Source organism: Desmodus rotundus, chromosome 4 (genome assembly GCF_022682495.2).
Source record: "Desmodus rotundus isolate HL8 chromosome 4, HLdesRot8A.1, whole genome shotgun sequence".
Classification (NCBI taxonomy): domain Eukaryota; kingdom Metazoa; phylum Chordata; class Mammalia; order Chiroptera; family Phyllostomidae; genus Desmodus; species Desmodus rotundus.
In genome coordinates, this window is record NC_071390.1 from 32,911,435 (window position 1) to 32,936,112 (window position 24,678).

General features: G+C 37.4%; 1 protein-coding gene across 2 annotated transcripts in view; it reads left to right on the plus strand.

Annotated features, from left to right (window-relative positions):
- Positions 1 to 24,678, plus strand: part of PRKG1 (protein kinase cGMP-dependent 1) — a 1,161,962-nt gene that overhangs the window by 127,335 nt on the left and 1,009,949 nt on the right. The window lies entirely within an intron of this gene.

The window sequence follows — 24,678 nt, forward strand, 5'->3', positions numbered from 1 at the left end:
CCCAGACTCTCTCCCCACTGGTATCCCAGGCATAACACTCATCACATCATGCAGAAATAGGGCACCTACTTAGGTGCCTACAGGGGTCAGGGAGGGCCTACAAATTAGTCAAGTGGACCAGGTTAGGGCACTAGAATGAATTAGATAACACATGCCCCTTCCAAGGGAAGCAGCTCATAATCAATTTCAGCTGACCCTTGATGGCTGAAAAAAAATGGGCCCAGCAATGCCAAACATATTCATTGTTCAAGAAAATCATGAAGTCTAGTTTTTTAAATGTGAAATACATGCCTTTAAAACATTGCCTAAAATTTTTCTCACTTTCTTTTATTTCATTCTATTTTTAAAATCCTCACCCGAGGATATGTTTATTGATATTTTGAGAGAGAAGAAGGCAGGAGAGAGAGAGAGGGATTGAAGTGAGAGAGAAACATCGATGGTTGCTTCCCATACGCTCCTGGACCAGGGGTCGAACCTGCAACCTGGGCATGTGCCCTGACCGGGAATTGAACCTGAAACCTTTTTGTGTATGGGACAACACTCCAACCAACTGAGACACCTGACCAGGGATTTATTTCATTCTTCAAAAATGGCATTGCAGGCCAAATACAACTGTGAGTGAAATGGCATTCATGGGCCCCTGCGGACCCACAGTTTTGCAAACAATGGAAATATTACATGAGAGTCTTGCCTCCTAGTGTGTAGGGTCTCCAGTGCAGGGAAAAGACATCACTCCCCTCTTTTCTGCAGCGACACTTGGGATATGAGGGATGAGCTGTGTATTTTTAGAAATGACATTCTTAAAATTTCTGTGCAGGGTTCTCAAATGAATTGGATAGCTGATGAGGCAGCCTACCATATTCATTGTTGCACAGTTGTTTTTACTTCAGAACTATGAAAACGGTCTTGCCTCTTCGTTCTTCAGGAAAGAAAAAATTATCTCATTGTAATGCTAGCAAAGGTGAGAGACTTTTTTAGGGCAAAATTCTGAACCTTCCTCAGAATGTTAAAAAAAGAATGAAATCTATAAAAAATGTTTGATTTATTTGTTTGAAAGGTTAATTCAGGTATGAAATAATTCTGGATACTTCCAATTGTACTTAAAAGCATCCTTTGATGCTTGAGGATCAAAAGTAGACAGGAGGCTAATGTTATCAAGGAAACAAATTAAACAGGAATTATGATATTCAAGTGTTTAAGAGGCTAGAAAAATCTACCAAAACATTAATCATCCCCAAAAAGGATTAAATGCTTTGACAATTTATTGGTTAAAAAAATGCCATATGAGCCCTAGCTGGTGTGGCTCAGTGGATTGAGCGCCGGCCTGCAAACCAAAGGGTTGCTATTTCGATTCCCAGTCAGGACACATGCCTGGGTTGTGACCCAGGTTCCCAGTTGGGGGCTATGAGAGGCAACCACACACTGATGTTTCTCGCCCTCTCTTTCTCCCTCTTTTCCCCTCTCTCTAAAAGTAAATAAATAAAATCTTTAAAAAAATGACATATGATAAATATTTGGAGTTTAATAATACTTGTTTCTGTACAGTTTTATTCCCTCAAGTAAAATGTATGTCCAATGTATTGTTATTTAGCCTTTATTTTTAGTGTTTTACCAGGAAATTTAGTGGGTGATATAGGGCAAAAAAATATAGTCAGTTGCATTTCTTGTTCCAGGATATGTTAAAGTTTTATTTCTTTTCCTTTCATCAGAATTCTAATTATTTTTCCACATATAACGTGTAAAAGCTCATACAACAAACTCCGTATGGCAGTACTACAAGTGATTTCTCTGTTTCTGTCAAAATTGACCTATAAATCATGGTTCATGCAACTTTGTTTTAAGTAACCTTTTAAAGTGGGAGATAAATGTGGAAGGATCAGGTACAGTTTACTTGTTTTAAAATGAACATTATATACCAATTGCTAATCTCCTGGTGGCTGTTCATTGCATGTGATTCTTCACTCCTCTTTCATTCGAACAGCTTTCCCTGAGCACCTACTAGGTGTGAAAGATAAGAAAGGCTCAGCTAAGTGTTTGGAAACTGTCCCACTCTGTGCAGGCTTTCTTAAAAGACTTGGAAATTATTTTCATGTGTGGTGGGGAAGAAGAGATAGATCTGGCAGAATTTTTATGTCAAAATAATGCCTTATATAAATTTTGTCTGTAATAAATTTTCCCAAGAAATGATCGTGGCATCAAATATATAATAAATATTTCATTTAGCTTAAGAGGACCCACTTTTCTACCATCCTCCCTTAGCCCAAGAAATAAACAAAAACCAAAATTGCCTGTGAACTTTAAGTGTGGGTTTGAAGTGAAAAAGTTGAGCTGAAGCTCTCTTGCATAGGGGTGTATTAGAAATTAGGTCCTTTTAAATTCAAGGGGAAAACCTCCCACCATTTTTTCTAACTTCCACTTTGGCTCATCTGGGTTTGGACTTACCCTAAGGCAGAGAGGTTCCTGGTTTTCAGAGGCAGCTGGCAGAATGATTTGAGATATATATATTGAGTTTTATATATACACACATGCATGCAAACTATATATTTATATATAACATATACACATATAGTATAGAAAACATAACTTAAATATGTATTTATTACTTTTATCTGCTTTTAAATTAAAATGGTAAGGCAATTTATAGTAAAAGATCTATTTAATAAGTTTAGCGAATAGACATTAAGGAATATAACAGTCAACTTCTTACATGTTACAAATGTTGTCATCTTAGGGCTGTTTCTTATGTCAACCCTTCCTAAAAGCTCCAGGTTTATCATGAAAATGTAGTTTTTTGAGGCCATGCCATTGGGGAAACTAGAGTAATTCCATGAGAGACCGAACTCTCTGCCGGTCTGATTTCCTACAGAGACAGAGTACAGATGACCTAGAAAAATGTTTCTCCATCTGTGGCCCATGGACATCTGCATGTATATAATTTAAGGTACTTGTTTGTTAGAAAGGCAGATGGCTGGATACTCACCCGGCTCTACCCAGTTCCAGTCTCTGGGCTGGAGCTTCCGTGTCTGCATTTTAACCTGTCCAGAGGAAGCTTACAATAAAATTTGAGACATAGGAGAGTGCATGTTTAGAAGTATCTTCAGTTATCTATCCCTCCTTTATATGGATAAATCCTGTTCCAACAGAAATCCGCAGTAGTGGGGTCAGAGTGCAAATGTTCTTAGTTGCCTGAATAGCATCTGCCTACATGTGGGAAAAGCAGCGTCCTGTTACCACTGAGCTCCTGGGTTGTCTGCACCAAGCCCTCCAGCCAATATACCAGCCACAGCCCGGCCTTCCCAGGAGCCTTCCACTCTTGCAAGTAGAGCGCCTTTCCTCTTGCTGCCCTTCGTCTACTGTCGCTGCGTTTTGGAGATTACTGCCATCAGCTTTGCACTTACGGCTTCCGTACTGCCAGTAGTACCCAAACTATAATATTATCCTATTTACTGAAGTGAGAGCTTCTCAAACACCCTGAAGATAGGTGTTATTTTCATGCTCATTTTACAGATGAGATCACCAAGACTCACTCAGGTTATGAACCCATGGCCAAAAAGTGCGGAAATAGCAGAAAAGAGACTAAAACGCGTCTTTCTACAGCCACTCTGCTGGGCTGCTGCTACGAGAGTATTTGCTGCCTGGCTTTGTGGGCAAGAGTGTGAAGAGAGGGCATTGGTTTCTAATGCTGTAGCATAGTTAATATGAAAAAGAGATGGCCTACTTCTTTATTTACTTATCCTCTACAAGCTTTTACACGTAATTTTAATATCAAAGGGAGGATATTAAATCTCACTCATGTGAATTTTGATCAATAATAATTCACAGACTAAAAAAATACTGTGTAAATGGGTAGATTAGATACGGATTATGTCTTTTGTGAAGAAAATTACTATTGAAAAGGTGAAAGAGACAGCACATTGTTAGAACATTAACTTGAATCAAAAAAAACCCAGCAGTGTCATAGCTGTTTTCTTTATAATGAATTCATTCCCGGATCTTGACATAAAGCTTTCCAAGACTTCTATTTCCCTACTCCTTCATTTAGAATCTAATTTGAAGTGAACTCATAAGGTAATAAAATTTAAGAACTCAAAGTCTTAAAGATCTCAAGACTCAACTCAGAATTTCAATATTACTCAATTGCTTCTTACATTGGCCATTATCAAAAATCTTAATTGCATTCTTATTGTTTCTACATTTCATAATTATTTATGTTTTTTAGGAACTGTGAGTTTAATATGCCAGATGGAAATATTTGCAAATTGATACATTTGTTGAAAATTCTCAAATCTGTGTACAAATGTAGGCAAGGTTTTGTCACCTAAATTCCATGCAACCTTTATTCCGATCCTGGGTATAGCATTAATTGACTGATCTTGTCAGCTTCTTCATGTTTATAACCAGGGGTTGGGTCTCTATGTGCTGATTTCTTGTACTTGGAAATCTTTGGGTTGTTGGAATAATGGAGTTTTCATTGTGACGTACAGTAGACTTGAAAATACTTAGCAAGGAGACCGAGCACCCAGTGTTACTGTAAACTGCCTGGGTATGTGACAAATTAAGCATATATGGCAAGATCCAAGTGGAGAAAATAATGGAACTACAACCTTTGGTAATTCCTCGTTCGTCATATACTTAATTGGATATAAATCTTTACACTTCCAAAAGAGCTATTTCTAGAACAGAAATATGTATTTTAATTCATTTCCTTTACTAGATATTTAGATAACATCATAGTTATATTTCTGAACTACACTTTGGTCTTATCTAACAACTGGAATGGCATGCCATTTCCCCCACAGTCTGTGATATTTGGTACTACCATCCTAAAATCTTGTTTCATAAACAATTATAGAAGTATTGCTAATTATAGAGAAGTAGAATGACTCAATATTCCAATGTATATGTAGTCCAGAAACTCCTTTGGAATGGTAAAATTGATGAAAAATTTGGATTTTAGCAGCAATTTAAAAAATGTACTCGTTCCTTTACACATCAAGTATTTTTTTTGCTAGACATGAATTCCTTGACCATGTTGGGTTTATAGATTATTTGGGTGAGAGCAGATATTGAACAAGAAATTTCAAAGTGAATTGTATAAACAGAGAGGTAAAGGGTGCTGTGGGAACTGGAAGAAGGTGGTGAATTTAACTAGTTCGAAAGGATGAATCAGTGGAGGATGGCTGGGGAAAACTTCCCTGATGAACAGACGTTTAGCAGAGATCTGAAGAACAGGAAGATAAGGAGCCCCAAATCAATTTGAGGAAACCGTTTTAACCAGAGGGAATTTCTTATTTGGAGTGTTTAAAGCAAGAGCAAGTGTCCAAAGAAGACTAGTACAGTTGTAGTACAAGTCCAAAAAAGAAAATGAAACATGAGGTAGACCAGAACTTGAGTGGGTTTTTGAAAGCCAATGTCAAGATGTTGGTCTTATTTAAGGGAAGTTATTTAAGAGTTTTAGGAAGGGGTGGAGCTGAAATCAAAAAGTATAATTAGAATTGTATTTTTAAAAATAATTTTTAATTGTGAAATGGTTTTAGACTCCCAAGTATTCGCCAAAATGGCATAGAGCATGTTCCTGTACCTTTTACGCAGTTTCCCCCAATGACACCATGTTACATAACCACAGTGCAGTGTAAAAAAACACAGGAAATTTATGTTGTTACAATGTTATTAACTCAGATATAGGCCTTATATAGGCCTGTGAAGGCCTATGGATTTCACAGTTTTCACAAGCTGATTATGTGTGTATATGTGTACGTGTTTACTTTATTACAATGTGTAGAAAGGACTGGAAAGGATTAAGTGTGGATGCAGGGGAACAATTTGAATCAAGTACAGTTGGTAGATGAAGGCACCTTAAACAGTAAGTAGCATGGAGATGACTAGAAGGGCATGGATTAAAAAATAAAAATTAAGAGGTAGAAAGGATCACTGGGTCATGGTGACTGGCGAAGAGTTGTGAGGGAAGGAATGAAGTCAAAAATGACCTCAAGACTTATGGATTGAGCACCTGGGTGGGTGCTGATGCTACTGGTTAAGGTTCAGAGGTCAAGAGGAGAAGCAGATTTATTCAGAAGATGCATTCATTGTGACCTTGGTGAGTTTAAGGGACCTGTGTAGGCAAGAAGTCTTTCAGCTGGAGGTCTAGATATAGATTTAGGCATTGTCAGCATTTAGTGGTAGTTTTAGCAAGATTATCTAAGGAGAATATGTTAAATTAAAAGAAAAAAGGCTTATAGTAGAGCACCGGGAACTATTAATGTTAAGTGGATTGACAAGAGGGAGGAGCTTTAAGGAGACTGACAGGAAATAGCAGAGTCAAGGTCTGGGAGGAAAGGGGGAGGGGAATGGGACTTAGGGAGTTGGACAGGGAATAAAAGAGGGGGAGGTAGGGGCATGGGAGAGGGGAGAAAGAGGGGGACAGAAAGGCGAAAGAAAGGAGAAACAAGGATAATCAGTAGATATTAGATAAGCAAAGTGAGTGTTTCACAGAATAACTATACTGGTAACCTCTGTCTCTTTGCTCTGATTCCATGCAAAGTCATAACAGAAGTTTCCTGTGGTTCTCTGTGTGTGCCATTCTTTTATTTTTAAAATCCAGTAGTTACAATTTTGCAAACTCAACTTGAAGATTAAGTGTGATATTTTCTGCCACATTGTTAACGTCTTCTAAAATGTTATTTTGGATTGACAGTACTTGAATATATCATATTTGATTAATCCATTTTTTTAAAGTGGTGAGAAACTTTAAAAATGGGGAGAAAAAACTGACAAACTATGATAAAAGTTTAGGTTTAACAAAATCCAAAATATTTTTACATGTGAACATGTAATTAAAATAGATTTCACATGATATGATATGTAATTTATGGTACATATCCAACAACTGGGTCATGTCCCAGTCCAGCTGAAATTAAATTGGAGGTTTGGGTCCTGGGTATACTTTAAAAACTGTCCCAATTGACTCTAATGCAGTGTGGGTAGTAAATGATTTGAACCTAGAAATACTCTGGTAATCTTAGAAGAGAAAGTTCTATATAGTAACAGATAAAGATATGACCCAATAGAAACCTTATTGATGCTCCTATAAAGAAGGCCATGCTAAATAAGTTTTCCTGAAAAAAAATGTAGCAGCAGGTAAAGAAATTGTGGGGTGGAGGGGTGGGAGGTTATAAGAGGGATAAATGGTCATGGAAAAAATACAGTATGAAAAGAAATAGAAGATAAGAAGTTTGCAGTTGACCCACTGAATTGGGAAGTGATCCTCCCAGATCCCAAAGGGGACTTGGGGTTGGAGTTAGTGGGGCAAGGGTCTGATTTATGGCAGGTTTATGCTAAGACAAGCTGAGGGACTAGTTCAGAATAGCCAGATGAAATAACATCTCCTAAGACCACTTGACATTAGGTGTGGAGAAAAGGTCATACCAGCTCAAGTATGAAAGCTAAGCTAAGGTTTTAGTTAAAAGAATGATGCAAGAAAAGGTTGGTGGTTGAATGTAGTAAGAAGAAATGCATTTGGATTTTACTAGAAGCGTGAAGGGGGACCATAATAAATTGAAAATTACTTTGGAAACTTTCACTAGGAAAGTAGGTAGCATTTTGTTGGTTTCTATAATGTACTATGGAAAATGATTGTGGGTGTATCAGGGAGAGGATAAGAAAACTACATGCCAAATTTAGTGTAAGTTAGCAATGGAGCATCTGGTTCCACGAATTTAGGCAGAATTCCAACTGGGTATGTACTGAGTGGAGGAACAGGTAGCTTAGCATACTATTATTTCTGAAATTGTTGATTAAAATTAAAATTATAATTAAAAGCATGTACTTTTTGCTTCGGCATTTACTCCATACCATGTTTTCAAAAGAGTTTAAATAGCTAAGAAGCTGGATTTAATGGCTAGACTTATCCATGAATGTAAGGACAAAATAATAAACATGATACTCACTTCAAGAGTCAAAAGGGAAATGAGGTATTCATTTTATTAACTGTGAGCAAGGCTTTTTGCCATACTGACATTTAGAACTTCAAAATACTATATTTGGTGCAGAAATCTTAATGGTCCTCATGGTGCAGTCATTTCTCTGAATGGTGTCATTCACAATACAATCCTCAGCTTGGGCGGTAAATGGAGGGGAGGGTAATGAGGCTTACCGATGCTGAGAGAGTGAGTCAACGTATAATTAATATTGAGTCACTCTCATGTTCTCTATTGCCTGCCTTCCTGCTTAATGGCTTTTTATCTGCAGTAACTGGGTATGAAAATAAAATCTGTTAAACAAGTTTCTTGTACGGATTATCCTGTCAGGTTGCTAACAAGTATATTTCTTCCATAGTAAGAAATCCTTCTTACTCCAAAGATGGCAGTCTAATTTTAATATGATTCATGTTCATTGCTATTTTGCTCTGATAATAAATAAGGAGGAATTCAGGCTCTTAAAATTATGCACACACACACAGATAATGTCACCTTCTCTCCATGTAGCCTTACCACAATACACTTTGCAGACTTGAGTATGTATCTATATTGCATGTGTGGTATATGTGTTGTGTATCGTTTTTTAAATGTGGAGGATGGCAGGAAGTCTTCTTGGATTTTTTATAAGTAATTATGTTTCCAATCAAGTTTCAGTGGCTGTGATACCCTTATGCTGAATGTAAACTGAGGAATAAAGCCATAATAAAGGTAGTTTTAAATTATTGTTTTATAAATTGGGACAATGGAGAGCAGCACTTATTGTTGCTAGATGAAAGCAGAATATTGACTTATAATTGATGATTCAGTCATGTTAGAGGGAAAGACCAGTGATTTGACAAAACTAATCATTTTGAAAAATATATGTCTAGTGGGAATCAAAAGGAAAAGTTAGGTGTTCCTTCTCCTTGAAATGCTTCCTTCCTCTTACCTCCCTGATCTTTTCTTTCTTATTTCTGACACTGTTCAGTCTCTTGTGAGCTCCTGTCCCTGGACCCACCCCTACTTTGGTCTGGTTCCCTGTAACCTCTCCAAGTCGAAGCAAAGCCATCTCGGTCAACAGCACCATGGTCTATTCACTTGCTCGAGCTGGAAACCTATGACTGCTCTCTTTCTCCCATCCCCACATGTAACCTGCCTATAAGTCCTAGACCTTCTACTTGCAAAATACACTTTCAGTTCATTCATACTTCTGCCCGTCTCTACTGTTGCCCTCCTAATCTGAACCATCATTATGTTTTGCTTGAAAATAGTGCATTAGCATCTTTTCTGAGCTTTCCTTCCTCTTCCACTTGCAATTGCCTCAGTTCATTCATTGAAATCCTAGTGGGTTTTTTTTCTTTTTCATTTGCTTTTTTAAAAATTGTTGTTCTAGTATAGTTGTCTGAATTTTCCCCTGTTGCTCTCCCCTGCTCTGCCTCCCATTGCCAATCCCCACCCTGTTGTCTATAGCCATGGGTCATTTATACTTGTTCTTTAACTAGGACCTCTCCCTTCTTACCTCCCTTATCCCCCTCCCCTCTCCTGTCTGGTCCCTGCCAGTTTGTTCTTTTTTTCCAAGTCTCTGTTTCTACTTTGCTCATTTGTTTGTTTTAGTGATTAGGTTTCACTTATAGGTGGGATCATATGGTATTTGTCTTTCACCGCCTGGCTTATTTCACTGAGCATAATGCTCTCCAGTCCCATCCATGCTGTTACAAAGGGTAGGAGTTCCTTCTTTTCTCTGCTGTGTAGTATTCCATTGTGTAAACATACTGCAGTTTTTTGATCCACTCATATCCTAGTAGTTTTTTTACACATAAATCAGACCATGTCACCATCCTTGTTTTATCCTGTTAACAGATTTCCATTTCATTGAGAATCCAGTTGTTTTCCACGGTGTTTAAGGCCCTGTCTAAATGGGCCCCAGATTACATCTTCAAATTCATCTCTAGCCATCCTTCTCTTATCAGAGGCTCTAGCTAACAGGGGCTTCCTTCTCCAAACTTGAGCCTGAAAACATTCTGTTCCTTTTGCTTTGAATGTCTTTCTCGTAGATCTCCTATGCATTGGCTCATTTCATTCTTAAATCTCAGCCTAAATATTACATTCTCAGACAGGACTTTATTTTACATCCCAAATAGGTCTTCCCCTTTATTCTACATTTAGCACCCATTTTGTAACCTTCCAAACACTTTCTCTGTTTTAATAATATTGTATGTTTGTTTACATCTATGTTGTCTGTCCTCTACCACTGGATTTTTACTTTAAGAAGGCAAGGGCTCTGTCTATTCCATTTATCCCTGTGCACCCAAGGCCACGTACGAGGCCCTCAGGAAATGCTTTTTGAGTGAATGAATGAATGAATGAATGAATATGCAAATATGAATATGAAAGGATGAATGAACAATATAAGGGTTAGGATGAACATACTGCTGTCTAAAGGTTAACTAACTGATACACCTGGAGCAGCATGACCTTGAAGAAGGGCTCTGGGGTAAAAAATATAATGCTACATCAACCATTTCCCTGACTACCGTGACTGACTGACTTGCTTCTGAAAGTTTTTATTGGGAGGTTAAAGTTAGAGAACACATACAAAGCGCTGCAATTAAAAATGCTCAAAAGACTTTTTCCTAGGGAGGTCTTCCTGTACCTAGACTCTACCTACAAGAAAAGGTAATGTGTCCTCATGACTTACCTACTTCTCTTTACATTCCTTCATTCCTTTCCCTGCTCCCTCATTCATTCAGGAGAGCGACACAGATGTAGAAAACATGAAATGGGCCGTGTGGGAGTGTTTGTCCAATGATCTCTATGTCTCTAATCACACATACACATCGAGGGGTATGTTATAACCCAACCACTCCACGAATGAGTCCCCCGATTCTGGAAACCATTTCCCCAGGAATATTCTGGAAGCATTGCCTTCTGTCTGCCCTCTGAATCCTTTTGTTCCATCTACCTGCCTCAGGTTGAAGAGTCAGTGTCTTGGGCTCAGTTCTGCCTGAACTCCCTTTGGATTAATTCTGTAAGCTATTTATTTGTAGACCCCACTTGTACTCAGTGCCCCACAACCTCAGGAATCAAGTCTCCTCTCTTCTACAGCCTGAGTCTGACTTTTTGAATCTCAGCCTGACAAAGCCCTTCATCCTCTCTTTGACTGGCTGGAGGGATTCAGACAGTATTAGATTATGTACCTGCAAATACCTTGTTTGCAATTCAAGTATATTCTGTGTTATGAACCCTGGGCCTTCTACATTTATTTATTACGCTCATCTCCTTGCCTTCATGGCCTGCCTAAACTTCTTTACGGCTTCTCTGATTTTTTTTTTTTTGTCATTCTCTCACTGATGGGTGTGACCTTACTTCACAAAGGACACATTTTCAGGGCTGATTTGTCGGATTTGTCGGTATGGCTCATTTCTGTAAATACTGTACTCGTGTCACCGCAACTCTAGGTCACTTTTTAAAATCACTTTGTGGATGATTATGGTTGTGTTATAAACCCATGAATCACTATTGCTTATATATTTACCTGCAGTGGCTGAGTTTGAACCTAGAAGTGCCGTGTTGGAAAAATAATAAATATTAGCTATGTGCCACTGAAAAGGACAAATATTTAAAGGACAGCATGGTCCAAGTAGATAAATAGACACTGGTGGTCTCAAGTTATAAAATCACACTCATTTGTCTTCCTTACTTCCTTCTTCCCTCTTTCCACCCTCTCTCTGTCTTTTTCAGTGAAAATTTAAGGTTGTAAACTCATTAGATTATAATGCATGTACAATTATACTAACATGTTTTGTTTAGTTTTTAAATCATGCATATTAGATTTCTACTATGATAGTATAGAAAGCATTAATACATCCAGACTTTGAAATATATCTATATTCTAGGTCATTAATTGCAAAATTAATGTAATTTTGAGTTTTTCTTGGAATATTATATTTTAGCATATATGCATTAATGAGAACTTCCTTTTTATTTTGAACTCTAATCCAGCTATTCACCTAAATTGATAGTAATTTTTATACACTTTATTCCCCTCCATACCTGTATGTCAAATTCATCTGAGGCAGGTTTGTCAGAAGGGAGGGAGAGGGAGAGAGCGAGAGTGAGAGAAAGAGACTGTGCCCAAGACAGAGAAGAGAAAAAATGTGAGCACACAGGAATCCAGAAAAGTTAAATTTTATTCCTAAATTCAAGAGTTTTTTTTCTGTATTAGAGGTTATCTTTCTGTGAAAGCCACAGAACATGCTCATACTCCTGTAATGTGAGAAATAAATTAGATCAGAAAGGGAATCTTTCTGAATGAACCACCACGGAATTTTTTAAACCATAGAATTATTGTCAAATGGCCACAGTTCCCTGCTGATACTGGTGCAGTGGCTTTGTTCAGTCTTTGTCCAAGTGAGTTTGAACATTAAAATGGCTGAAGATGAGAGAGAGAGAGAGAGAGAGGGAGAAAGAAAGACAGAGACACAGAGAATATGAGTGTGGGTAATGAAGGAAGGTCTGAAAAGCATTTATTTCAGGCCAGTAGTCAGCAGGCCAGAGTTCTACTTTAATCTCTAACACAAACTTGGCAGGCACCTAACCCCTCTGTGCCTTTGTTTTCTTATCTGTCAAATGGGGGTACTAGTAACATCTGTTCTGCCTACTGCACAGTTTGTGGCAAGCGTGAATGAAATTATCAGATGTGGATTTGTTTTAAAAGCATGGAATGCTCTCTGCAGATAAAAGGTCATATTTTCCAAGTATAGCATTCTTCCTGTTGCAGAATTAGAGATCAGTGAGAAGAACATTTGCTTTTGGATTTTATAATCGGAATACTAGACTCAGATTATCAATACATTTTAGTATGGTGGACCCAGAAGTCAAAAACTTTAGAAGAGTGTGGCTTAGAAATCGAACTGGTTTACCTTTAAATCTCTATCTGTCACCTACTAGTCTCATAATATTGGACAGATTGTATAAGCGCTTTGATCCTCAGTTGTACCTTAGCAAACTTAGCAATTCATTTGAAACTTAGGTGAGGTAAAGCTCTTTGTTGGGGAATAGAGAATAACTGCTTAGCCGCTAGTAGTAGTAGTAGTAGTAGTAGTAATAGGAGGAGGAGGAGGAAGAGGAAGAGGAGGAGGAGTATATTACTACTACTATGGCGATATATCATGTTGTCATTATTGGTTAATAATTGTTCACTTTGGTTAAGAGGCCTCGAAACCACTACACTTTTACAACTAGGAGCGTGATTGTTTTTAAATTTTAGTTATTTAAAACATTTCTAAATATATATGCCATTTCCCTTTAGGCAGACTTAAAGTATGCAATGTATTCAAAGCCTAATGTAGACGAAGCTGATCTGCCTCCCGGCACCTGCATGCCACTGTAACAAGGCTATATTGGGCTTTGATTTTCTGGAAGCATCACTAGGGGAAATAATGAATGATTCGACTCCCGACTTCCAGCCAAAGGAAAGTAAACATGTTTTTGGAGGTGTGGGGTTGGTAGAGACATGTTATTTTTCTGATGCCGAATTCAAATAAATGAAAGATAATTTAAAATGTGAGTTAATTTGTCCCAGAGATTAAATATGAGAAGCATTTGAACAATAGAATTTTTTTCAAAAATGGTTCTTTGATAATCAAGTTTAAAATCAAACCACTGCGATGATTGAAATGACAATGCATAATGTATGGCGGTGGAACACTGGGTTTCCAAGGAGGATGCAAAACCCCATGGTCCGCAGTCTGTGCCCTGCAGGCCAGGTCCCTGTGGGTGGGGTGGAACCTAGTGGATGCTGATAGTATGGTCACGTCGACCTTGCTGGAAACAAATGAATCCTAGAACTCAACTGTGTGTTTTGAAAGAGAAAATATTGCTTGAAAACATTGTATTGCATTATGACAAATGTTTTCTTCCCAATCGTTGCTCTGTTTTGCAGTTTAAATATTTCAACTTCAAAAATAGAGTTAATTCATAATCAGGCCACACATGATTCTTAGATTCTGTAATATAGTGTGTACAGTTTTATGTATTCTTATGGAAAACACTTTTTGGTATTTCTCTGGAACTCCACAGTTGTACTTCTATGATAAGAAAGGGGAGCTTATAGAACAAGAGTTTGATCTGGGCTGTGTCGGGGACTGCCCTATTTTAATTTAGGTTCACTAGTGGAAAGTAGCTATTAAATGTGTTTCTGGAGCACTGACTGACTTAAAGAGTTGAGTGGGCAACTTTAATCCTGACTTTTGGGATGTTGATGAACAACTACAACGAACAGTAATTTTCTCTTCCTCTAATTACTGCAAGTCTGCCCCATCTATTTACATGTAACCAGTGATTTCATGAGCGATTTAGGATGGTTCCTAGTCAGTAATAACAAGGTAAAAAGTATGAGTTAAAAAGGAGAAGCCTTAAAGTGATATTTGAGCAAACAAATATTTTATGGATTAACGCCTCCTACTTGCGCCATTGTTTCTCTTGAGAGTTATAACATTAAAATTTTATTCAGGTACTTACATATTACAGGAAAAAAGGGGATATAGCAACTGGAAGTTCTTTGCAATGCACGCAATAGACAAAAGATTAGTATCATTGGTTACCTAGGAACTGTGTTGCTGACTTACAGTTTGGCCCAGGGATGGTCATGTTTTCTATTAAGTACTGATTAGAGATGTGCATGCTGTAAATCGTTTTGAATTCTTCATCACTATTTTCTTTATTGAATTTATTGGGGTGACATTGGTTAATGAGATTATATAGGGTTCAAATATACATTTCTATGATACGTGATTTCTATATTGCATTGCGTGCCCACCACCCAAAGTCAAATCGTCTTTCATAATGATGAGTTTGACTCCCTTCCCCCTTTACTACCACCCTAAGCCCTCCTTCCCTCTGGTAACCACCGTACTGTTGTCTGTCTATGAGTTTTTGTGTGTTCGTTTTCATTGTTTGTTCATTTGTTGCTTTAGGTTTTATATCCCACATATGAGTGAAAGCGTGTGGTTCTTAACTTTTTCTGTCCAACTTATTTCACTTATCATGATAGTCTCAAGGTCCATCCGTGTTGTCGCAAATGGCAGTATTTCATCTTTTCTTAAGTCTGAGTAGTATTGCATTACATATATGTATCACATCATATTTTTAACTTAAAAAAGATTTTATTACTTTTTAGAGAGAGAGGAAGGGAGGGAGGAAAAGAGGGAGAGAAACATCATGTGTGATAGATACATTGGTTGGTCGTCTCACATGCCCCCAACTGGGGGGCCTGACCAGTGACCCAGGCATCTGCCCTGACTGGGAATTGAACCTGTGACCTTTGGGTTCGCAGGCCAGTGCTCAATCAATTGAGCCACATCAGCCAAGGGTGTACTGCATTTTTATTCAGTCATCTATTGAAGGACACTTCAATTGTCTCCATGTCTTGGCCACTGTGAATAATATTGCAGCAAACATAGGAGTGCGTACATCTTTGCAAATTAATGTTTTTAAATTTGGGGGGTAGATACGTAAATGAGGGATTGCTGGGTCATATGGTAACTCTATTCTTAATTTTCTTGAGAAACTGCCATACTGTTTTCCATAGTGGCTGTACCAGTTTACATTCCCACCATCAGTAAGTGAGAGTTTGTTATTCTCCACAACCTCTCCAACACTTGTTATTACTTGTCTTGTTGATAATAGACATTCTGACAGGTCTGAGGTTGTATCTCATTATAGTTTTGATCTGCATTTCCTTAAATAGCTAGTTGAGCATCTTCATATATATCTGTTGGCCGTTTGTATATCATCTCGGGAGAAGTGTTTGTTCAGGTCCTCTGCCTATTTTTCTTAAGTTAGATTATTCAGTGTTGAGTTGTGTGAGTTCTTTGAATATTTTGGGTATTAACCCGTTGTCAGGGCTATGGTTTGCAGATCCTTCTCCCATCCAATTGGTTGCCTTTTTGTTTTGTTGGTGATTTCTTTTGCTGTGCAAATCTTCTTAGTTTGATATAGTCCCATTCATTTATTTTTCCCTTTACTTTCCTTCACTTTGGGGTCAAATTCATTAAATCTTCTGTAAGACTGAGGTCCATAAGTTTAGTTCTTGTGTCTTCTTCTATGTAATTTATTGTTTCAGATCTTATATTTAGGTATTTGATCCATTTTGAGTTGATTTTTATATATGGGGACAAACTGTTTTCTACTTTCATTCTTTTGCGCGTGGCCTTCTCATTTTCTTAGCACCACTTATTGAAGAAGCTTTCTTCTCTCCATTGTATATTTTTGGCTCCTTTGTCAAAGATTATTTGCCCATATACAAGTGGGTTTTTTCTGGGCTCTCAATTCTGTACCATTGGTCTGTGTTTCTTTTTATGCCAATACCATGCTATTGGGATTATTATCACTTTGTAGTATAATTTGAAGTCAGGAAGAGTGTACCTCTGGCTTCATTCTTTTTTCTAGAATTGCTTTGGCTACTCAGGCTGTTGTAGTTCTGTACAAATCTGATGATTTTTTGTTCTATTTCTTTAAAAAATGCCATTGGGATTTTGATGGGGATTGCATTAAATCTGTGTATTGCTTTGGGTAATGTGGACTTTTTTTCTTTAAAGATTTTACTTACTTTTAGAGAGGGGAAGGAAGAGAGAGAGGGGGAGAAATATGTGTGGTTGCCTCTCAAGCACTCCTTACAGGGGACCTGGCCCACAACCCAGGCATGTGCCCTGACTGGGAATCAAATCGGTGACCCATTGGTTCACAGGCCAGCTCTCACTCCACTGAGCCACACCAGCCAGGGTGACATTTTTAACTCTGTTGATTCTTTTAATCCATGCACACAGAATCTTTTCATTTTGTTGTGTCTTTTTCAATCTCTTTTAATAATGCTTTGTATTTTTGAGTATGTAGGTCCTTCACATTCTTTGTTAAGTTTACTTCTAGGTATTTTATTCTTTTTGTTGCAATTGCAAAATAAATTGTTTTTTAAAACTTCTTTTTCTTAAATTTCATTGTTAATATATAGGAATGCAGTGAGTGTTTTTACATTGATCTTTCTATCCTGTAACTTTACTGTATTTGTTTGTTGTTTCTAATAGTTTTTTTGGAGGAGTCTAGGGTTTTCTATATACAGAATCATGTCATCTGTAAAAAGTGACACTTACACTACTTCATTCCCAATTTGGATGCCTTTCATTTCTTTCTCTTGACATTGCCCTGGCTTGGATTCTGGTACTTGTTGAATTAGGGCGATGAATGGGCATCCTTGTCTTGTTCCTGATCTTACAAGAAAAGCTTTCAGTTTTTCACCATGGACTATGATATTAGTTGAGGGTATTATACATGGCCTTTATTATGTTGAGGTACTTTCTTTCTATACTCATTTTATTGAGTGACTTAATTATAAATGCATAGTTTTTAATCAGATTTTTTATGCATCTATTGATATCATATTTTTATTCTTTATTTTGTTAATGTGGCATATTACATTAATCAATTTGTGTATGTTGAACAATCCTTGTGCCCCTGGGACATACCTTTCTTTTACATAAACCTAGTGGTGAACACACACACACACAGACCCAAAACACCAAACTGAGACATGTAACTGAAAAAAAAGAGGAAAGAGGGAAAAAAGTATGGAATACCATCAAACAAAAACAACAGACAGAAACACAAAGTGGAGGCACAGAGCTACCAGAAAATGAAAGATAAATTGGCTGTAGGAAATCTTCATACATCAATAATTACCTTAAATGTAGCTGGACTGGATTCACCAATAAAAAGGCACAGAGTAGCAGATTGGATCAAAAACCAAAACCTAACCTTATGCTGCCTTCAAGGGGACACATCTAAGCTACAGAGACAAATAGACTCAAAGTGAAAGGGTGGAAAATGATTCTCCAAGGAATTGGCATCCACAGAAAAGCAGGTGTAGCCATACTTGTCTCTGACAAAATACATGTCAAGATCACAGAGGTAACAAGAGACAAAATTGGATATTTTATAATGATAAAGGGGACACTACATCAAGATGTAACACTTCTCAATACATATGCACCCAGTCAAGGAGCACCACAGTATAAAGCAACTACTAAGAGAACACTGAGAAACTGGACTGAGAACTACAGAGAAACTGACAAAAACACAATCATATTAGAGGAACTGCAGTGGTATTTGACAGCTATCGACAGATCATCCAAACAGAAAATCAGTAAAGAAATATTGGCCTTAAAAGACACATTAGACCAAATGGATGTAATTGCCATTTAAAGAGCTTTTCATCCCAGGACACCAGATTATAGATTTTTTTCCAGCACACATGGAATATTCTCAAGGTTAGACTATATGCCGAGACGCAAAACTAGCCTTATGAAACTTAAAGAACTTGACATCATACTAAGCATATTCTCCAACCACAATGCTTTGATAGAAATCAACTGCAAAAAGGAACAAAAAACCCCATGAATATGTGGTAATTAAACAGCATGCTACTTCAAAATGACTGGGTCAAAGAAGAAATAAAAGGTGAAATCAAAAGATATATAGAGACAAATGAGGATGACAATATAGCATCACGAAACTTTTGGGACTCAGCAAAAGCAGCAATAAGAGGGAAGTTTATATTATTGCAGGCCTATCTCAAGAAACAAAAAATATTTCAAGTAAACAACCTAACATATTTTAAAGAACTAGAAAAAGAAGAACAAAAGCAGCACAAAGTCAGCAGAAGAAAGGAAATAAAACTTCGAGCAGAATTTAATGAAATAGAGAACAAAAAGACTATATTAAAATTAATACAACAAAAATCTGGCTCTTTGAAAAGATGAATGAAATTGACACACCCCTGGCTAGATTCATTAAGGCAAAAAAGAAAAAAGACTCATATAGACCAAATCAAAAATGAGAGAGAAGTTCCCACAGACGTCGCAGAAATACAAAGGATCATACTACAATATTATGAATGAGTTATGCTACAAATTCAATGACCGGGAAGAAATGGCTAAGTTCCTAAAATTATATAACCTTATAACCTTTCTAGACTGAATTTAAAGAATTGGAAAATCTAAACAGACTTATCAACAGTAAGGAAATTGGAACAACCATCAAACATCTCCCCAGGACCAGATGGCTTCACTACTGTATTCCAATAAACATTCAGACACGATTTGATACCTATCCTTCTCAGACTCTTCCAAAATATTGCAGAAGAGGCAGTACTTCCTAACACATTTTCTGAGACCAACATAGCCCTGATACCAAAACCTGGCAAGGACAACACACACATGCACACACACACAGACCAATCTGTGATGAACACAATGCAAAAATCCCAAACAAAATGCTGTGCTAGCAAACCAAATACATCCTACATTAAAAATACTACATCACTGTCAACTGGGGTTCATGACTGCATTTTGGCGTGAGAATGAGACAGCTATAGCAGAGTCGGTTGATGCGCGAATGGTCTGAAACTTGTTGAAAACTGATTTTCAGTTTTGAGGAAATATCTAAATTGGCCAATCCCTTTGTGGGATTAAATTTTATCTTTAAAAAAATGTGGGCTGAGTGTTATTTCTTAGCTTTCTGCCAGCTTATACTACCTCCAAGGTTCATTCGGGAAAGCCGTTCGGCAGGAAATAGGACCCACTGTTTAGGCAGAAGTTTAACAGTTGGGGCGGTCAGAGGACTATTCCAAGAGTTTGACTTGCTTATGGGATATTAATCGAATATTTCACAGTAAATAGGTGGAGTTATCCTGCTGCAGTAACTCCTGGAATTAGAAAATCTTAAGGAGTCTTGCAATCACTTTTTCTGAGTAACAGAGCTATGACCTGTCAGTGGGGGTTTGGGCTTTGCAGTTGCCAACTTCAGAGATGGTCCTGTGGGTCAGCGATTGTCAGCCTTTCCATGTCATGGTTCCCACAAACTAATGACTAAAATTCTGCACCACGTCAAAAATAAATTTTTTGCTGATCTGACCAAAAGTAGGTATAATTTTGATTCATTGATACCAGATGGCTATTGTGGTGGCTGTTGTCATTTTTTCTTACTTGACAATTTAAGGGAAAAGACATCAGTGCCCCTAACTAAATGGTCAGGTATTGCCTGTTTTAACACTTTTTGTGGCACACCGGTGAAAAATCGCTGCTGCAGGTCGAGGTCATCCTGAAACTGCGTTTACTGCTTCTCCCGACATTCGAATCTGGAAGTGACTACTGAGGGCCAGAGGGATTTAGTGAGTGTTTTAGCCAAAAAGTTGATTAAGGAAGTTTTCTACTCTTTTAAATGACTTCAGCTGATTTTATTAGTAGTAATTATACAATAGCTTCAACAATAGCTTTTTAAGTGCCTGGAAATCTTTGTCAAATGAAGGGATCAGATATTAATTTCCACATTTCTGGGCATGATATTTGGGGCATATTTACTACTGCCTGGCATGTGTTCAGGGGGAAGCTAATCTCAAGAGAGGCTGTGATTGGAGAGTAACTTTTCAGCCTCTGGAGATAGCTTGAAATTGGCAATGAGACTTCATTGTCTCCTAATAGGTAACAGTTGACTGAGAGTCCAAGTCAGTGTAAGATTTATGAGACAGGTCCCAAGAGTTTCAACTCTAAGAATTTCTTAGTAACAGTCAGTTATGCTTTTAGCATCCACTAACTGATGAAATGCATGACAGAAAACCTTCTTGAATGCAGTAACATTTAAAAATAAATTTATATTATTTACTCTTTATATCTGATAGATTATCTGTAAATCACACCTCTTTTTAAAATCCTTCACTGGATTCCTAAGGCTTTAGAATAGAATAAAACTCTTTATCACAGTGTTTAAGGTCCTGTGAGGCCTGGCTCCTGCCCACCTTTGTGCCACTCTCCTGTCCCTTCCTTGTTTGCTCACATTATGCTTCGGCTACATGGATCAGGTGCATACCAACTCCTGGAATTCTGTAAGCAGGTTGACTCTGTATTAGTAGCTTGAAATTGGGTGCGGCGGGAGTATTTATCCCATGGAAATGGGCAAGCACTAAAAGCCACAGCTTTTTCCCCCCTTTTCCCTGGAGTGCCAGTTTACCAGCACACTATTGTATATAGCTAATATTTTACAGGCTAACAGTTTCATGATGACAAATCCATAGATCTAGCACAAAACAACCAAATTACTCTTATTTCAAAAGCCACAAATTGGGGGCATGGAAGATAAAGTTTTGGTTTTTTTTTAATGGATTATGTGTCCACAGAAGCAGAAAAGAAAGATCAAAATCAAAATCTTTGTATTTGCTTCTCACACCTCCCAGGTTGGACTGCTGATTTCTTGCAAAATGTGGTTAGAATATATACTCTGGGTTGGAGCAGATAGCCACCTGCTGGAACTTGTGGTAGCACCTCTCCCAACTCCCACGCCGGTAACGCAGTTCGTCTGATCTCACGTGCAGCATCCCATCTTAGGTACAGTGAATGTTTTAGACTATTTCTTCAGGAAAAGAAGAAGATTCAAAGAAGATTTAGGTGGAAACGTTGGTTGATTATAATCTATAATATTGGAGCAAGAGGAGACAAACGAGAGTTGACCTACGTGTTTGAGCCCTTCAATGGGAAAGATTAGACAATTACACAGAAACGTATGGCTTTAAGTATCACTGCAACTCCCTAGAACAACTCTGTTACTACACAGGGGTACAAGGTTTCTGACTGGCTGTCAAGGCAGAGAGAGACTATTTGTGATATTCCAGAGGCAAACATGTTATTGGACAATACCTCTCTGAAGGCGTAAAGGGTAAGGCATAGGTGCTGTATTTCTCAGTGTGTATTAAAGTAACACACAAGTATTTATATGAAGGCCTCAAGCTTGTTTTTGAAGAGACTTGAGATTGAATGTTTTCCATTTGAAATGAAATTTGAGAAGCAAAAACAACCTGAAATTCCTCTCTTCTCTCTCCCCACCCCCACACTTTTGATAAACACTTGAAAATTTGGATAATTCTGAAGGATTGTGTTAGATCTCGTGGTGTCGTCTTTTTGGTGTCTTCATAAAGCGGGTTAATAATACTGTTTATGAGACTAGAGAAATGGCTTTCTTCAATCATCTTTAGACTGAATTAAGTATTCCTAGGAAGAGAGATTGACTTCTAATCTTTCAACATTTCTAGGGCCTATATTTTTAATGGGGCACTATTCATATTTCCCCAAGGGTGAGGCCTGCAGCTACACATACCAGATCCTGAGACTGACAGCACCTAATCTTTGCTTTCCTAGACAATATGAACCTATCGATGGCCTCATCCTCTGATCCAAACAAAATAAAGTTTAGTAAAGAGAATGTTATGAATTTGATTGAAATTAATTTTGTGCAAATAAAATAAGTTCTGGCATTTGGAAAAAATAATCCTAGAACAATAAATGAGTCCCTCTGAAGGCATTACTGATGTTGTTGAGGTCAGGAATGGTGAGGATAATTAGGATCTCGAGAGTATCGTGATAGGTGAAATCAGTCAGAAAGCTGAAAACCATACGATTTTATTCATATGTGGGATATAAACTGAAACTCAAACTCATAGACATGGACAATAGTATGGTGGTTACCAGAGGAAAGGGGGTGTGGGTAAAGGGGGCCAAATATATGGTGATGGAAAGTGATTTGACTTGGGTAGTGGGCACACAATGCAATGTATAGATCTCGTATCATAGAAATCTACATAGAAATGGAAACCTATGTAATCTTATTAACCAACTTTATCCTACTAAATTTAATTAAAATTTTAAAGGGAGGAAGGAAGGAAGGAAAAAAGGAAAGGAAAGCTCATGAAAATCATAGATGGGGACAAAGTTTTATGTCTGGTGTTGAAGACTCAAGAAAATCAATACACCCAGCTGGTGTAGCTCAGTGGATTGAGAGCAGGCCTGCGAAACAAAGGGTTGCTGGTTCAATTCCCAGTCAGGGCACATGCCTGGGTTGCCAGCCAGGTTGGGAGGGGGTTTGTGGGAGGCAACCACACATTGATGTTTCTCTCCCTCTCATTCTCCCTCCCTCCCCCACTCTCTAAGAAAATAAATAAATAAAATCTTAAAAAAAAAGAAAATCAATACTTTACCTTAGGAAAAATAAAGTCTTGGCAATCCAGATTTTAAAAAAATACAGCTAAATAGCCCCATTAAACTAAGGTAAAGATTTTACAAATAGGCTTTTTAAATAGAGCCTGTTCCGAAGCCTTTAATCACTGGCCATCCATTACCTTCTCTTTATTAGGGTGAAAATTCCTGAGAGTATTTAAATGCAGGCCATATGAAAGAGAATCTATTTAAAAAACAATATTGACTATACCAATAACAGTCAACCAGTATTAAATATCTATATCTAAATAATTATTCAAATGAGCAATAACTTTTTATTTTTCCTAATAGCATGATTATTTTTCATAAACTACCTTTAAAATTTAAAAAAATCAATATAAAAAGAATTCTCATTCTAGAAAATTTTATAGAGAAAAGGAGAAAGAAAAATAATATAATTCTGTCACCAAAGGCAACTGAAACCAAATGACAGTGTCTTATTTTCTTCTGATACTGTTTCAAGTCATAATTGTCTATTCCAATCCTCCCCTTCCTACTACTACTGCTGCAGTCACTACTACCACCAGCTTTACCACCCAACGTTTCCTGAAAGTAACTGCATTTTCACTGGCCCTCCCACGTAGTTCTGCTAGGTTGGTAATTCATAAAATACCATTGGACACGTGATGAAATGGAAATTCAGAAAAGTAGGACAACCTGGTCAAGGTGTGATAGGGGGCAAGGCTCAGATTGGGTCCTGCATACATGCGGTAACTTCAAAATTATTTTCTTTACACCATCACATGCCTGCTTTCTTATTCTAAAATAGTTATGTGTTCTGCATTTGTACTTTAAAAATATACAAGAATTTCCCCATACCATTAACACTCTTTATAAACATAATTTTATTTGCATTATAACAGTCCATTCTACACCTATTTTCCATATTGATACATTGTAATTGTTTTCATTTTTGAGTTTTTTATTAAATGTATTGGGGTGACATTGGTTAATAGGATCATATAGGTTCCAAGTGTAGGTTTCTATGATACATGATCTATATATTGCAGTCTATATATTGCTTACAGTCAAATGCGTTTCAAGTTTAGACTTTTAATATAAAATCCCAAATGTGTTGCTTCCCCTCCATGTTACTAAGTCTCTGCTTTCATTGTATCCAGTTTCTGACTTCTCTGACAGTATTCTGACTACGTGATCTTCTGATATTTTGTATTCTTAGGAAGCCATTTGGAGCTTCTTATCTAGGTGAATCAAATTATCACCATCTTTTAAGTTCTACAAAACTTTCCTGCTAAACACTGAATCCCAATTATAGAATTTGCAAATATTTCTGCCCTGACTGCCCATTTAATCCCGTGTCTAACTTGTGTTTGAAACATCTTGTTCAGTAGAGTTTTATCTGTTGAGGTACCTCAATTTAGTTGCTTAAATAAATACATATTCTCTACAGAAGGATGTGAAATGGGTAAAAACTGTTACATTTCTACCAGTTGTTTCAAACAACTAATTAGGAATCTGATTCTTAACCTTTTTTTTTTTTCCCAACACCTGTACTCTAACTAGTATTGGGGTAGATAGATACTGGGCATAGAGTGAAGAAAACAAACAACTGAAAATGATACCTCCCTTCGTGGAGCACAGTCTAGTAGAGGAGGCATAATGCATCC